At 36.3% G+C, this 15,809-nt stretch overlaps 1 protein-coding gene across 13 annotated transcripts in view; it reads right to left on the reverse strand.

The window, feature by feature from the left end:
* The window catches only part of PAM (peptidylglycine alpha-amidating monooxygenase), a 281,694-nt gene that overhangs the window by 121,505 nt on the left and 144,380 nt on the right, over nt 1-15,809 (reverse strand). The window lies entirely within an intron of this gene.

Below are 15,809 nucleotides of genomic sequence, written 5' to 3' on the forward strand. Positions count from 1 at the left end.
TTTCTGTGATGGGATTCAAGGAGGTTCAGATACATATCAAACAAGTCTAACTTGAAAAATTAGAGAAATATGATTCGGTCTTCATTTCTACTTCTGTATATGACCATTTTTTTCTCACTTGAGCACACTGTTTCATTTCTTAAAAGGCTTTATAGTTATTTTGATTCCCTACTATTTTGCTAAGAAGGAAATGTACTGGGAAATGTTGAAGGTTTCATAGTAAGGAGGTTAAGCCACAGAAATGCTGGAGACCTGAACTGTGTATCCAAAACCCAAGAAATAAGTTGGCAAAGTAATGCTCAAAGATCTCACAATCATGAACAAAATTGCTCACAAATATTTTTCCAACCTCTGAGTTATCCATTTACAAAATATTCCTACTCTGTTCTAACAAAAAATAGTAAGCTCAAGATTGTTTTTATTTGATCATCCTTAGCTATGAGTAAATCCATACTGGAAGATATTTAGTGGCTACTATAACTGCTGCTGCTATTATTACTATTTCTTTGCAACAGTTATTGAATGCTTATAATATGCCAGGCATGATTCTCAATGTTTTATTTGTATTATATCATTTAATAAATAACGCAATCCAATATAGTAGATACTGTTATGAACTCCATTTTAAAGATACTAAGAATAATATTCAGAGCTTACTATGTGCCAGCACTGTTCCTAGCACTGCACATGTATTAACTCTTCTACTCCTCAAAACACATTACTAGGATATAGGTAATATTATTACCCCCATTTTAGAGATGAGGAAACTGAGGCAAACCAAGGTTAAATAACTTGGCTGTTCTAACCAAAACCTGACAATGGGCAGATAGGCTTCTGAACCTCTTCTTAGAACAGTTTCTTAAGAAAGCTTGCAACTAATCTTTTTTCTGTCTCTTTGAGACCTAAAGCTTCTACCATGCAGAACTGTCTTCTCACATTCAGGGAAGTAATTCTGCTCGGACTCTCAGCCACTAAATGCCTTGCTCTAACTTACATCACTGATTCCTGTCATAAAGATTGAGAAGTTTGTTTTTCCTATGATTAAGTGCCACCTCAACAAACCCAGAGGGCCTAGGCACATGGACCAACCCCTCCAACACCACTCAGTGTCTTTCCCTTACCATTCCCAGCCTTTAAAAGGTCTCCTGTCTTTTGTTTTAGCAAGTTGAGCTCAGTTCACATTGGATCCCCTTCCCTATTGATAGTTATTATTGAAGAAATCTGTCCTTACCACTTTAACTAGTGTCCACCTAGTTTATCTTTGACACTAACAAGTGCAGGAGCTGAGATCTGAACATCAGCAGTCTGCCTAAGGCATTACAGATGATTCAAAGCAATGTGAACAATTAATGACTTAAAGGCAAACCAAACAGAAGTTCTTTTAAATTTGGACTAATGGTTTTTGCTTTTATTTTATCTTGGATTTTATTATAAGCCACCTCAAGTTGTTTTGGAACTAAATAAGTTATAGGCATAAATGGAAATATGAAACAGAGCAAGCTGGTTCCTTTGATAAAAGGAAACACAACTAAGTACAAAAATGGTTATGTGTACAAAATAAACTATTATTTATACTGAAATTTGATCTGATCCATATTGTAATTCTTGCTCTTTTCATCAGCTGAACAATTTAAAATGACAGAATAACTTGGGAATATTATGCTTCTAAGAGTTTGTATTTATTGATTTATAACTTCCCTATTAATGAGAATGGGTTTAGATTTCAATGGTTTCTTTCCTGTTATGTTAAAGCAAGTTTGAAAAAGGAGCAGGAGAAGAAAAAGAAGGATAAAAGAGATCACCTGCAGGATAAGCAGTATCCTGCAAAATTATTTTGGGAGAGCAAAGTCTCTATTAGACATTGTTTCAATGGTATACCATGCACCATCATACTGATTTAGGATTTTACTTTTGACTCACTTTTCAAGATAACGAATAATTCTGTTACAACAAAAGGTAAAACTATTTTTTAAAAAGTAAGTACATTAAAAAATACAGTGGGGGTCAAATCAATAATCAGCCTTCAACTGAAAGCTCTGAAGACCACAGGTGAATAGAACAGAGAATAGCTAGAAGGCAACTTATTCTTTTCTCGGTAGCTGTAAAAGGGTTCAGCGATTTTGTTCTGGAGTATTCTGGTACTGGAGTTTGATTTCTAGAATTAAGTTGAGAACTCAAGATCCACGCAAAGAAGATACACCCCAAAGGGCCATTTACATGGTACAACTGGAGAGTCCATCTCAAAGATGATGAGGGGCTGAGTTCTGTCTCCCTCAGGCTGGCTGAGTGTGAGGAAGCGCCCTTTTGTTCATTTTCTTCTCCCAATTATTCTGTGAATAGGTCTAACAGGCACTGCGTTTTTTTTTTGTTTGTTTGTTTGTTTTTACAGAAATGGGAACTAATTCACATAAAGGTTTTTGATCTACCTAAAGCCACCAAGGTAGGTAGTGTCAGAGTTAGAAATAAAAGTCTTCAATTGTATGCCTCCGAGACTATTAGAGATAATTATATATCTTTCTTGCCATTAACTTAATTTTTTTTTAATTTTTCAATTACAGTTGATATTGTAGCTAAATTGTGATTCTGGAGTCTTTTCACCTTCATGCCTGTTTTCCTATGAGACCAAATCCTATATTTTAAATACAATTTAAGTTTCTTCATAAGTAAATAAACAACTTTTTAAAAATAAGATGTGTCACTTGTTAGAGAATGGACAGGACAATAGCCTTTGCCAAAGTATTATAAGCTCATCAAACAGATTAATTTCTATAGCACATCACCATGAATAAATAATTTAAATTCTATGCTGTAAGCAGTAATTGGTTTAAGATTTTAAGACTATAATAATGTGTAAACACATAGTTAACTACCACCAACCAACCCTGGGATTGAGAAACACTTTTTTAAAAAAGCCTCCTGAGACAATAATAGTAAGATGGCAAGTAGAATGATACATTTCTGAAAGTAATAAAATAATTACATCACTAATATGTGTAAGTAACCCACTGTGTTTTTCTCCTTTGCAAGATGAACACCAGGAACACTATTTAACAATGCCCCAATTAATATGACACCGCAACATCTGTCATTCAACAATACAAAAAAAGAAAAATCAAAAGATTCAAACTATGATCAGTACTTAGCATATGATACCTTGTAAAAGGGAGAATACTGATTGTGCCTCCTACTTCATTCTAGATTTTCAACATAGTGATTTCCCATGATAATGCCACCAACTAGGAATTACAGACACTCTTTTAAAGACAGAAAATCTCAAATTCAAGAAGGCAAATAACAAAAAATATGTTTGTGATTTTAAAAAAAATCTGGAAACTGATGAACAGTAATAAGTGATGAAATGGAATTTGAACCCAGTTCACTAAAGTCCTTCTCTTTCTTCTATGGAAAGGTTGATATTAAAAGGCTATTTTTTAAAGCCCTTTAATATTTGAAAAGAAAATGTCAGTCCTTAGACCCAGTTTTAGTTGTTTACTTGATTAATGGGAGAAATAAAGAAATCAAAGACATGCAAAATTTAACGGGAAGTTTTAGTTCAGGTCCCCTAAATTTCCAATAGCACCTGAAAATGTATCATGAAAGCTTGTTGACAAACTGCAAAAAAGCTAGACTACAGCCACAGCTATCTAGTTCTGTCACTATTTTGATTCTGCAAAGTAAAGCTTTTTGAAAACATATACATAACTCAGATCAATGTTTCTCTCTAACACATTCTGAAGACACAAAAACATCACCTTACTCTGCATTATAGCAGTTCCTTCATTCAAACACACTGTCCTAGAAAGGAAGCTTCTATAATTCAACCCAAACTACCAGTACAGCCTTTCACAATTTTCCATATATCATCATCATGAACCCTCTTTTTCTCTCTCTGGGAAGAACACTGTATCTGAGCTTGGTGCCAGGGGACTGTGTATAAAATACTGCAGATTCAAACTGCTAACATAATGCTCAGATGCACAAAAAGGGAGGCATATAATGTGAATCTACATAGCCACGTTGCCTGGTGCAACCCGCGATTGCACATCAGCCAAATTTGAATCAAGAGGGACATGATATTGCTGATGCCTCTTTACTGCTGCTGTTGGGAACTATCCAGAAAAAGCACATTTTTCTGACTAAAAAAGATAGTGTACTAGAAATGAATAAAAATGTGCCTATTAGTAAAGAGCTGCTATTATATTCTATTATTACCCATTTTAAACTGAGTTCTCATGCAGGCAGTAACAGGAAAACCTTGTTGACATTATTTAAGAAAAGAGTGCCCTTTAGTTTGATTTAGTCATCTGTAAGACAGAGATACAGTGGTTTCTGTGGAATAAGTAGTTAGTGACATCAACTGCTTGTTTAAATCAATATGGGACAAACAAAACCATCTGTGTATTATTACATATGAAAACTGTTCACATGAAACCAGTAATTTTTGTTTTGGGAAACCAGAGGTACCATTCCGATTCTAGTGCTGAACGCAAGACTGGATAATATCCTCCCTGCCCTTTTTATTGTTTGGGCTTAAGAATCCCTGCAGACTACCTTTCTTACAGAGACTATTCGATGTGGTGACACAAATAGGTGTACAGATAGACAATATGACCCAGTTTCACTTAGATATGGTCTTTTTGCTTATTTCTGTGGCTGTTTTCAATTGGTGGTTCTCTGTATATAGGCCATAAGCCATAGAAATATTATATTGTGTATAGTATAGTCTCGGGTAACGTTTCTCTTGTTAAATAACCAGAGCAGTGGAACCATCTCGCAATGGCAATTGTTACTTTGCGCCTTTTTGAAAAGTAGGTAGTCACCTCTCTACTAACCCAGATCACGCACATTTTAAATCCAATCCAGAAAAATCATGAAGGATCCATTAAGCCCTACATTTTCACACAGCACTCACTTTGGGTTTAAATAACTTAAGTTCTGCAAATAACTGGTGGAAAGCTCAGGAAATGACCGTGGTTCTGCCAGACCAACAAGAGAAAAGTACAGAAAGTGTTCAGCCCTCTTTGACAAGAATTTGAGTCACACTGAGAGGAAGAGAGCAATTGAAAAAATATTTTTTAAAGTTTTCTTTGAATTGATCCAGATAGAAAACAGAATCCAATTGCTATTGGGGACTGGCCTGTAACCCAGGCATGTGCCCTGACCAGGGAAAGAACCCGCAGTCTTTCAGTTTACAGCAAAACGCTCCAAGCAACTGAGGCACACTGATCAGGGCCCAAAGTAATTTTCATACACGCATATTAAGTTTACAGGGACTCAGTGGTCTACATTCAACCTAGTGTAAAAGGAAAAGCAAAGCAAAACTACACCAAAGCACAGATGATTTTCAGGAGCAAAAAAAACTCAGTCCTAAAAAAATTTACCTCTCTGAAACCAGAATTTAAGATATTTAATAACAGATAGAATTCCTTAAGCAGTTACTTTTATATGGGGTCTACCCTACTTTTCTTTTCCCTGATAAGTCTTTCTCTTACCATATACATTTTAAAAATATGTTCACTTATATTTATATTTATTACACTCTGGAAGAAATAACTACAGTGAAGATTTTATGTTAAACCATTCTTAAATGACTCTAAAAAGAGCGTTCTCCAAAATGCTCCACTCTTGTCTTTCCCATTAGGCTAAGCTCCATTCCCAAGAATGTTTTGGATGTTGATCCTAACCTAGAATATAATCTCATTATTTGAATGTCTGCTAGCATCCTAAGCATTGAGAATAGTATCTGGCACATACTGGGAGCTCTATAAATATTTGCTGAATTTTGCATGTACCATCTTCTTCCTTTGATGGCAATAAACTAAGTTTAAGAGAGGCTGAACTGCCACCTGTATTACAGATGCTTCCTAAACAGGATTTTATACAGCATCACTTTTCATATGAATTTTATCCTTCAGTTGATTCATCCCAGAATCCCATTTGCATTTTTAAACAATAATGACATTGGGGCTGATGATGACAAGATTCTCGATGCCAAGTAGCTGATATGGGAGCTACTTTCCTGGCAAGGGCTCTTCTCTGGGAATTACCACTGTGTACTAGCAAACGATGAAGAAAAAAAGATATTTTGGTGAGGGAATATTTCTGTCTTAAAGCTTTCACAAATTACATTTAAGAGGAAACAAAAGAGGAGCACACTAATAATGGTCTATTCTTAATTATGTAGGCTCAGCAGGTGGTAACAGCGGTGTGATCCTCCCTGACTTCCTGGTTACAGGGGAAGTTACGTGAAGGGAAACTGTACTGTTTCCCATATTCAAGGAAACGTGATGAGAAGCAGTCAGTTTTTGAACCTTGCTGTCAGCAGTAACTAGTCATACCTATGTTCCTCTCCTTCAGCACACCTGGCTGGAAACCGACTGTATTTATCAATCTGTTCAACAAGACTGACCACCTTGAGGGAAATAAGAGGTGGAAAGCCAATTCAATTCTAGGTTTAATGAAGACAATTGCAGCTTCTGAAAAAATAACACTTCTTCTTTAAAAGAAGAGACGAAGAAGAGGCACAACAGGCATGGAGGACTGATGTTTAATGATGAAGTCATATATTTAACTGATCAAGGGCAAAGTCATTCTGCTTCTCTTCATCTCCCTCAGTGATTCCATGACCTATTATTTTCCTCAGATTTGCAACTCATAAAGGAAGTATTTTAACAGATTTGCATCCTTTGCCTTGAACTTATAAGAGAAACTATAAAATCAAATATAAAAATATTTTTTGGACCATTTTTTGCTTTTCCTTTGCAGGTCATAAAGGTTTCTGTTTCAACAGAAGGCATTACACCAAAGATCCTTGTTTGTTAGTCTGTCTCCTGCTACTGGACTGTGTTTTAAGGACTGAAGCCTTGATTTATTCTTGTTTGAACTCTCCGATCACCTGGCAGAAGAACTGTGTATGCAGAAATGTTGGTTGAACTAATTTGTTGAATTCTGTTATGCTGCATGACTAATAACCTTTCATAAAGGGCCTATTCCTATCAAAATAACTCCAGAGCAGTGAGTCATTTTTTCCTTTAAGAATTTTATTTATATTTTAAGGCTATCAAACCAAATTTACCCCACCGTAATTTTCCAACTTCCATTGAAAGATATTATTCATAATTGAAGGAGAGGAACGACTCTACAAAGGTTGTCCTCTCTGTATCTAAACTCCCACAGTACCAGTAGTTAATGGAGCTATTATTATAATGAACCAAAAAGTTGCAGAAACTGCAAGTGTCCATCTTCCAGACTTTTTTTACTTGTCATCAGTTCATTTTGCAATATAAACATAAATACTGCACTTCAGTGCATGGTATCCTTCTTTAAGCCAGATCAGAAAATTCCTAATACTTAATGAAAAAGTAAATTCAATGTTTTAAATTCAGTTTCATTTTCTTATTTTTCTCAAACTTGCACACACACACACACACACACACACAGCATGATAAATAGAATAAAACTAAATAATCCTAAACTGTCATTATATAATTAGGTTTCTATAGTCAGTGGCCCTTAGTAGGCATTATAAGAAAACTGGACCTTTTATATCCAGCAGTTATAAAACATAAACTGTATAAATAATATAAAGTAAATTTAAGAGTGATAAAATAGTTTCTGGGGGGGAAAGTTTCTTTTTATAGAAGTTTTTCCACTGACAAAATTCAGAAGGAATGACAATTAGAATATACACCAAAAGCAACTTGTAATGAATCTAGACAAGAAGCCAATAGGTGAAAAGCTGTTAAAAAACTTTATAATGGAGTAATTAATCTCACAATTCCTGATTTAGTAAGTGTTCAAAATCAGAAGACAGACATTATATGCTTCTTGTTTGTACCACATAATATCACCTATAACATATTCTTGCCAAAAACTCTAACCTAAATTTAATCAAGCTTTTAGATATACCAATATAGGAAATAAAAGGGACAGAGGGACATGCTAAATGATACTCCAGATGCAATCCACAAAATCTAGAATGTAAAAAACTCTTTAGGACAAATACCCTGTTGTCTTCACAAATAAATCACAAGGGAAAAAGAGAGACAAACAGAACCTCGATGTTCTTAAAACAGACTTATCAGTAAGATTTACCATGTGGACTACATTTGGATGCCAATGCAGACAAACCAACATTTAAAAAATATAACTAACAACCAGAGAAATTTGACACTGACTACATATTTGATAATATAATGGTAATAATGGTGATTGTGATTATGTGTAAAAAAAAGTATTTATCTTTTAAAAATATATACTGAAACATTACAATGTGAAATTAAATGAAACGATGTCTAGTAGGTGCCCTAAAATAATTCAGTGTGTATATGTGTGGAGGATGAAGGAAGTAAATAGATATCTATAATCAAGAGTTAACCATGAATTGATAATCCTTGATGAGTGTGTGGGGTTTCCTCATACAAGCTTTCCAATTTTTGTATGGTAAAAGTTTTCAATCCAAGTGTTTAAAATATAGCCCTGACAGGTGCAGCTCAGTGGGTTGGGTGTCATCCCACAAAGCGAAAGATCGCTGGGTCAACTCCCTTTTAGGGCACATGCCTGGGCTGCAGGCTAGGTCCCCAGACAGGGGCATGCAGGAGGCAACCGACTGATGTTTCTCTTGCACATCATGTTTCTCTCCTTCTCTTTCTCCTTGCCTTCCCCTCTCTCTAAAACTAAAGAAATAAAATCTTTAAAGTGTTAAAAACATTAAAAAGATGCAGTTTGTCTCCAAGAATCTTTGAAACTAACCTACCAACCAATTAACGTAGTAACCAAGAAACCAAACAACAAATACATATTGATTCTCCACATAGTTTGCTTCTGGGACATAAAAATAGATATGAAAAATTCTCTTCCTTCAGAAGCTTTAGCATCTCAGGGAGGAGACAAAGGCTCTCATTAGGAAATAGAGAGGTGTTAAGCTTTGTGTTAAGGAACAGAGGAGTGATGGGGAGTTCAGAGAAGGGAGAGATCAGAAGGGCTGACTGGGTCACAGAGAGAGGCGTTAGGGCGCAGGGGAGGAGGGCTGTTTTTCTGGGCCTAACACTCAGAGGAACTTTCCTCCTAACAAGGTAACAGAGAGTGAGAGACACAGACAGGACCAAAAAAAGATAAGACAAACTTGCAACTTTCATCTGGTGTTCGGAACCCACCATTTGTAATGCACAGCTTTAATAGAGTTTAAAAATCCTGTATTTTTTTGTGTGAATGGCACTGTATGTTATATTGTACCACTTATAATAATGAAAGTATTAAATTTGATATATTTAATATTTAAAATATATCAGTCGAAGTTCCTTTAGAAAACAAGGCACAAATAAAAGGGGCAATTGAGGAGGGGTTTAACCAAATAACCAAGGACAAAGCTGTGGCTAGGTTACGGGAAGCATGTGTAGGATGTTGAAACACTCCAGGGATTTATAAAGAAGCATCTGTTGCCACTCAAAGATGTATGAGGCGAGCCCTGGTCGGTGTAGCTCAGCTGGTTGGAGAGTTTGATTCTTGGTCAGGGCACATAGCCAGCTTGCAGGTTCAGTCCCTGGTAGGGGCATGTATGAGGAGGCAGCCAAGTCGATGTCTCTCTCTCACATCGATGTCTGTCTGTTTGTCTGTCTCTCTCTGTCTTTCTCTCTCTCTCTCCCCTTCTCTTTAAAAGCAATGAAAAAATGTCCTGTCCTCAGGTGAAGATAAAAAAAAAATGTACGAGGAAATTATCAAAACAAGAAACCGCTTTAGCCAAAGAAGATGACAGGAGCTACAGAATAGGGAGAGAAATCCTTTCCCTGTCTACCTGCTGTCCAACAGAGAAGGAGCTAAGGAAATAATAGCCCTGACCTCTTCCCCTTTCTTCCCAGTCTCTTCTCAGCTCTTCCCACTGACTATGCAACTGGTGGCCCCAGAGCATGACAGTCTGTTGATGGTGCCCATGAGAGTCCGTCTTCTGGAGCCAGAAGTTAGCTGAAGAGTGGAAACTACATCTGGAGAGGCCAGTGGAGAATATCTGGCACATAGAATGCTTCCTTGTTTTTATACTCCTGCTTTGGCATTTCTTATTATTTAGAAAATGATAAAATGGGAGCCTCAAAAACAGGAAGTGACTGTAGGCTTCTCTAAGCATCTGAGAGGCCCCGAGCAGAGAAGCTGAGTCTCTGGGTAGGAGGGGAAGAATTCAAGATAAACAAAGATAACAGGAAGATCCTCCGAGTTGAAAACTTCCTTTTGAACAGAAGCCAGAGATAGAAGCATGGTGAAAACACAGACAACGTGTTGACAACTAACAGGCACTGAGGTGACACTTCAGGGAGTTCTGAGAAAGGAAGTTGGACAGACTGAATAAAACCAGATAAGGAAAGGCGCTGGGAAATAAGAATTCAGATATGACCTTTTTAGATGTGCTATTAGTCATAGCCAGTGGGTGTAGTCCTTCAGAAAGAACACTGATGGAACTGAGAATGAGCAAGGAGGATACAAGAGCAGTCTGGGAACAAACCGGGAGGTGCCGCTGTTCGTTTGGATTACAGTGGCTATCTGTCCATTCATCCAGCCACATGTCCCATATATCTAACTATCCCTCAAATACATATAGAATCTACTATTGCCAGGTCCTGGACTAGACAAGGAGCATACAGTGCTGAGAAGAAACAGATGTGCTTCCTGCCCTCACAAAGCCTGCAGTCTGGCGAGGAAACAGGCATGAACTGAGAATGACATGAAGAGACCTAAAACTGACATTGGGATGGGTGCCCTGAGAAGAGGCATGCGGTGCTCTGACAGCTATGACCGCCCTCTGAAAGGTGGGGGTGGGGTGGAGCAAGAGGGATGGGGGAAGGGAGGGTGGTCAGGAAAAGCTTCTCTGTGCAAATGATGCTTCCGTTGAGGTCTGAAAGCTGGGAAGGCATTGCCCAGTGCAGACGCAGAGGGAGAGCAAGAACGCAGTGCGGACAAAGACTGGGCAGGGAGTATAGGAAGCACAAGGAAAGAAGGAAAACAGTGTTACTGTGACAGAGAAGAAAAGGGACACATTTGAAAGACACTTCAAAGAAAGAGGTAAAAAAAACAACTGCAGACACCTAGAATTTAGACCATTAAGGAGGTAAACAGCCTAATGTGGTCCCAGCCATTTTAACCAAGGAGATGAGATGTTTAATTGCCTAATCAACCTTATTTGGTAATATGCCTTGTGTCTTGACCAAAGAACACAGACAATAAATATCTAAACTAAACAAATATTTATTAGGCACTGTGCAAGGTACTGGGAATATAGCCTTAAGTAGACAGACAACCTTTATTACATCATATGGGCCCTCAGACCATTTGTTTTCCTACATATACCCAAGAGCAGAAGAGCTAGGCATAGATTCATGGAAGATGAATTAATCAATGAATATTCACTGAGTACCGTCTATGTAAAGACACAATACAAAATACTGTGTAAATAGTATCTTGGCAGCAGCACAGCTATGAACTGGTTTCTTTTAAATATAGATGATTGTGCGCTCGGTATGAGCATAAACTGAAAAAATGTGCACAAGAAAGAGTAATATGCAGCCATTGGTTTCAGTGAGAGATCTAAAACATGAAAATGAATCACTGTAAGCAACAATACAACAGGTCTGTAAGAGTGATACAAATTATCATTGCGCTCAGATCAGATCAGTTTCAGGGAATCTGGCTGGTTCATAGGGAAAAGGAAACATACCCTGCAACTCAATGAATGGGGCCTGATTTCAATAGGTGAAGAGGCAGGGCAAAGCAATTTTAACAGGCAGGACGACGTCAAGAAATTTAACGGCATCTAGGAATGACAGGCTAAGTGTGGTAGAAAATGGGGGAGTTCAGGAAGGAGAATGCAGAGAATAAAAATTAAAGCAGCACTGATGGGGATCATAGAGAATTTAAAAACAAAAATAAGGACTAGGGAATGTAGTTGGTCACAACGACCAGTTGCTAGAGATTTTTGAGAAGGAGAATGGTAGTATCCAGATGATTATTAAGAAAATTATACGGAATGAAAACCATCATAACGGTTAAAAGCACAGGGTCTGGAACCAGCTTGCCCGAGTTCTGGTCCAGACTCCATCACAGCTATCACTTAAAATTAAAATGAACAAACTACTGAGAGGCTCAATGTCATGGATGAATCTCAAAAGCATCATGCTAAGTGAAAGAAGTAGGACACCAGAGACTATGTACTGTTGTGATTAAAGTATATGTAAATCTAGAAAAGGTCAACCTACACTGACAGAAAGATCAATAGTTGCCAGAGGTGGGGCGGGGTGGGAATGAGGGACACAAAGGATCCCAGGGAACATTTTCGGGGCCATGAAAATGTTCTTTATCATGTCCTGGTGACATATATACAACTACATATACTAGCTTGAATGCATTGAATTGTATAATTGAAATTGGTAAATTTTTAAGTAAATTATGTCTCAAATAAGCTGGAAAAATGGAAAAAATCATGCCAGAGGAAAAAGGTAGCAGTTTAAATAAAAACATTGAACTTCATAGTATTTCTTACATATTGAAAAGCATGGCAGCAGGGGACTCATGACATGTGAAGAGTGTGAAGATGAAATACTACAGTCACTGAAGGGGGGGCGGGGAGTGTGTATGTGTGTGCGTGCGTGTGTGTGTGCGTGCTGGGGAGGGGCAGGGCATATTTTCAGTGTATTTCCTTCCTTAAAACTTTTTTTTCCAACTAATCTTTACTGGACACTAGGCATTGTTCTAGGCCCAGGACTGCAACAGTGAACAAGACAGTTGAGTCTTTTCACTCAAGAAAGTTAAATTCTTGACAGTACATCCCAGAAAAGATAGAGAGAGGCATGATATTTCATTAAAGAGATGTGAAGGGAAGTGGAGATTTGTTCCTGAAGTGATGAATACTCAGATGAAATTCAGACTTCCTCCAACCCATAGAATATTGTAAATAATGGTTAGCTAATAAGGCTATTTTATTGATTGCTATACACAATAGGTTATGTACATTAGAGTAACTAAGTGTATTGGTGTCTCAATGGTGACATAAGGTTATTTGATAAAAGCCCAGGGGAGAAAATGTTCTGGCAGAATAATGTTTAGAAAGCCAAAAGTTGGAAAAATAATTTCAATTTTGTTTATGTTTCAATGTTCCAGCAAGATTACTTTAAAATTTTATATATGCTTAAATTAACTCTACTAGTATTAACATATATGGGATGATATATTCAGATGTCATTAGATTTTAATTTATCTTGAAGAAAAAGCTGTCAGTCAATGATTTCCTGAACTGATATCCGCAACAAGGAGACAAGAGAATTCTCAATTTAATTATGTTTCCTTCATACCAGAGCAATTCACAGGTTTGCAAATTTCTATTCTCTGTAAATTTCTTAACCACAATAAATAAATTCTGGAAGATTTATTAAAATAAATGCAAGGAAACTATCTTTAATTCATATATTTGTAAACTTACTTTGGACAACTGATATTATTGGATCTAGGGAAATACGTAGATGTTGAGAAAAAGAGAGAAGTAGGAAAATAAATGATACAGTCTTTCAGTGAATCTGGAGTCTTCTAACAGCAGCCAACTTGAATGCATTACAAGAGTGCTAAATTTGGCTTTTATTTGCTTCAGCGGTACTTTAAATCTCTTTGGTTATTGTAGAAGGCTTTCAGGTCATCACAAACCAAAGTGAAAAGGAAATATTGTGGGCAGTAACTATATTAAATATCTTATTTATTTCAATTGACTCCTGCTGTAATTGATGGAAGGACTAAAGTCCCTTTTCATCTAACAGCCATGCATTTCTAGACACAAGTTTGACGGTGCTGATTAAATATATGATACATAGAAGATAGAACAAGTATACATAATCTCTGCAATATCCAAGAACTCATGTTGAGTAAGATAAATTTTTTACTCTCAAGCTCTGTCTGAACAATTTAGGGTAGGAACTTCATATCCTCACCTCTGAACACAATGTTCTCCATTTTGTATTATGGAATATTTATAACAGCAGAAAAACAATACAGAAACTGTTAGTTAACCAGTTAACTTGTAAACTTGTTTGACCTCACTACAATCACCATTTAAATACTTGCATCTACCAGCCTGCCAATCTATTTTCTTTCGTACATCCATTTTGTCTGCCTTCAAAGTCTAAGGCAAGTAGCTGAAACCACGACAGTAAAATATCTGTGAATACTGCTTTAGTATTTATGAAGAATACATTAAGGAAAAAAATGAATATTTTAACATGTCCAAAATAGAAAAGCTAAATATTATAACATCAATTGCAGAAATACTGAGATAAAGAGAGAATTTGCATCTTTATAAAAGCAAAATAATCATTCATTTGGAAGCAAATGGTATAACTTCAGTAGAGCTTACCATATGAAAAAAATTTTATTTCCATAAATGGTGAAGAGTAAAATATTTTATCAGTACTCTTCTGCTTGCACTTAATTTGATGTCAGTTTTTGTTAAGAGTTCGTTGTTTTGTTTTAGATTCTATTTCCAAATTAAAACATTTAAAAATAAGTAAAGCTTTTTTTAGTTCTATATAAAATCATTAAATAAGGGTGTTAAAGTGTTAATTGTGTGCACATCTGAGATCTATGAAAGGAAATATTCCAATATCTCAGACACATCATTTGCCCTTTGTAAATCAATGTTGCCATGGCAAATGTTTTCATTAGCTGAGGGTGGGAGGATGATACAATGTACAGCAGCCTTGTACTCGCTATTTTTATATACCTTCTTCTTTTAAAATGCTTTTAGGTTTGTTGGGTGGGGTGACTTTTGCATGCTAAGATAAAACTATTCCTTTAATGTGTACATCAGAATTGTTTCTTTATACATGATTAAGGAGAATTCATTATCTGTGAAAAGCAATCTGTGCCTTGAAAGAGTATGTCCTGCATTTTTGCTTAAAGAATGCAACATGCATGTGGCATGGTTCCAAATGCTCCTCTTGCATAGAGTTAGTAAAATATTAATTCAGTTTTGGATGGCTGTATGTTTCTAGGAATTCATCAGTTTTATCCAGGATGTCCAATCTGTTGGCATAGAGTTGATTGTAATATTCTCTTTCAATCTTTTGTATTTCTTTGGTGCCAGTTGTTATTTCTCCTCTTTCATTTCTGATTTTATTTGAGTCCTCTCTTTTTTTTTTTCTTGCTGAGTCTGGATAAAGGTTTGGCAATCTTTTCAAAGAAATGCTCTTGGTTTCATTGATTTTTTTTTGTATTGTTTTTTAGATTCTATTTCATTTATTCCTGCTGTGGTCTTTATTATATCCTTTCTTCTACTCACTTTAAGCCCTGTTTCTTGTTCTTTTTTCAAGTTAAGTGTAAAGTTAGATTGTGAATTTGAGATTTTTTTGTGTGTGTTTCTGGAGGTAGGCCTGTAATGCTATGAATTCCCCTCTTAGCATTGTTTTTTCTGTGTCCCACAGATTTTGGGTTCTGTGTTCTTTTTCATTTGTTTTAGGACATTTTTTGATTTCTTCCTTGATCTTATCATTAACTCCTTCACTATTTAGTAACATGCTATTTAGCCCTACAAGTCTTTGTGTGATCCTTCAGTGTTTTTCTTGTGATTGATTTCTGATTTATGCAATTATGGTCAGGGAAGATGCTTGATATGATTTCAATCTTCTTAAAGTTATTGAGATTTGTTGTGTCTCCTAATATGTGGTCTGTCTAGAAAATGTTCCATGTGCACTTGAAAAGAATGTATATTCTGCAGTCCTGGGAAATGAAATGATCTGAAGATATCAGTTAAATCCATAGGATCTGGTGTGTCATTCCTAAAAACA

The sequence above is a fragment of the Pteronotus mesoamericanus genome, unplaced genomic scaffold (assembly GCF_021234165.1).
Source record: "Pteronotus mesoamericanus isolate MK-2021 breed Mesoamerican mustached bat unplaced genomic scaffold, CSHL_Meso_final scaffold_167, whole genome shotgun sequence".
NCBI lineage: Eukaryota > Metazoa > Chordata > Mammalia > Chiroptera > Mormoopidae > Pteronotus > Pteronotus mesoamericanus.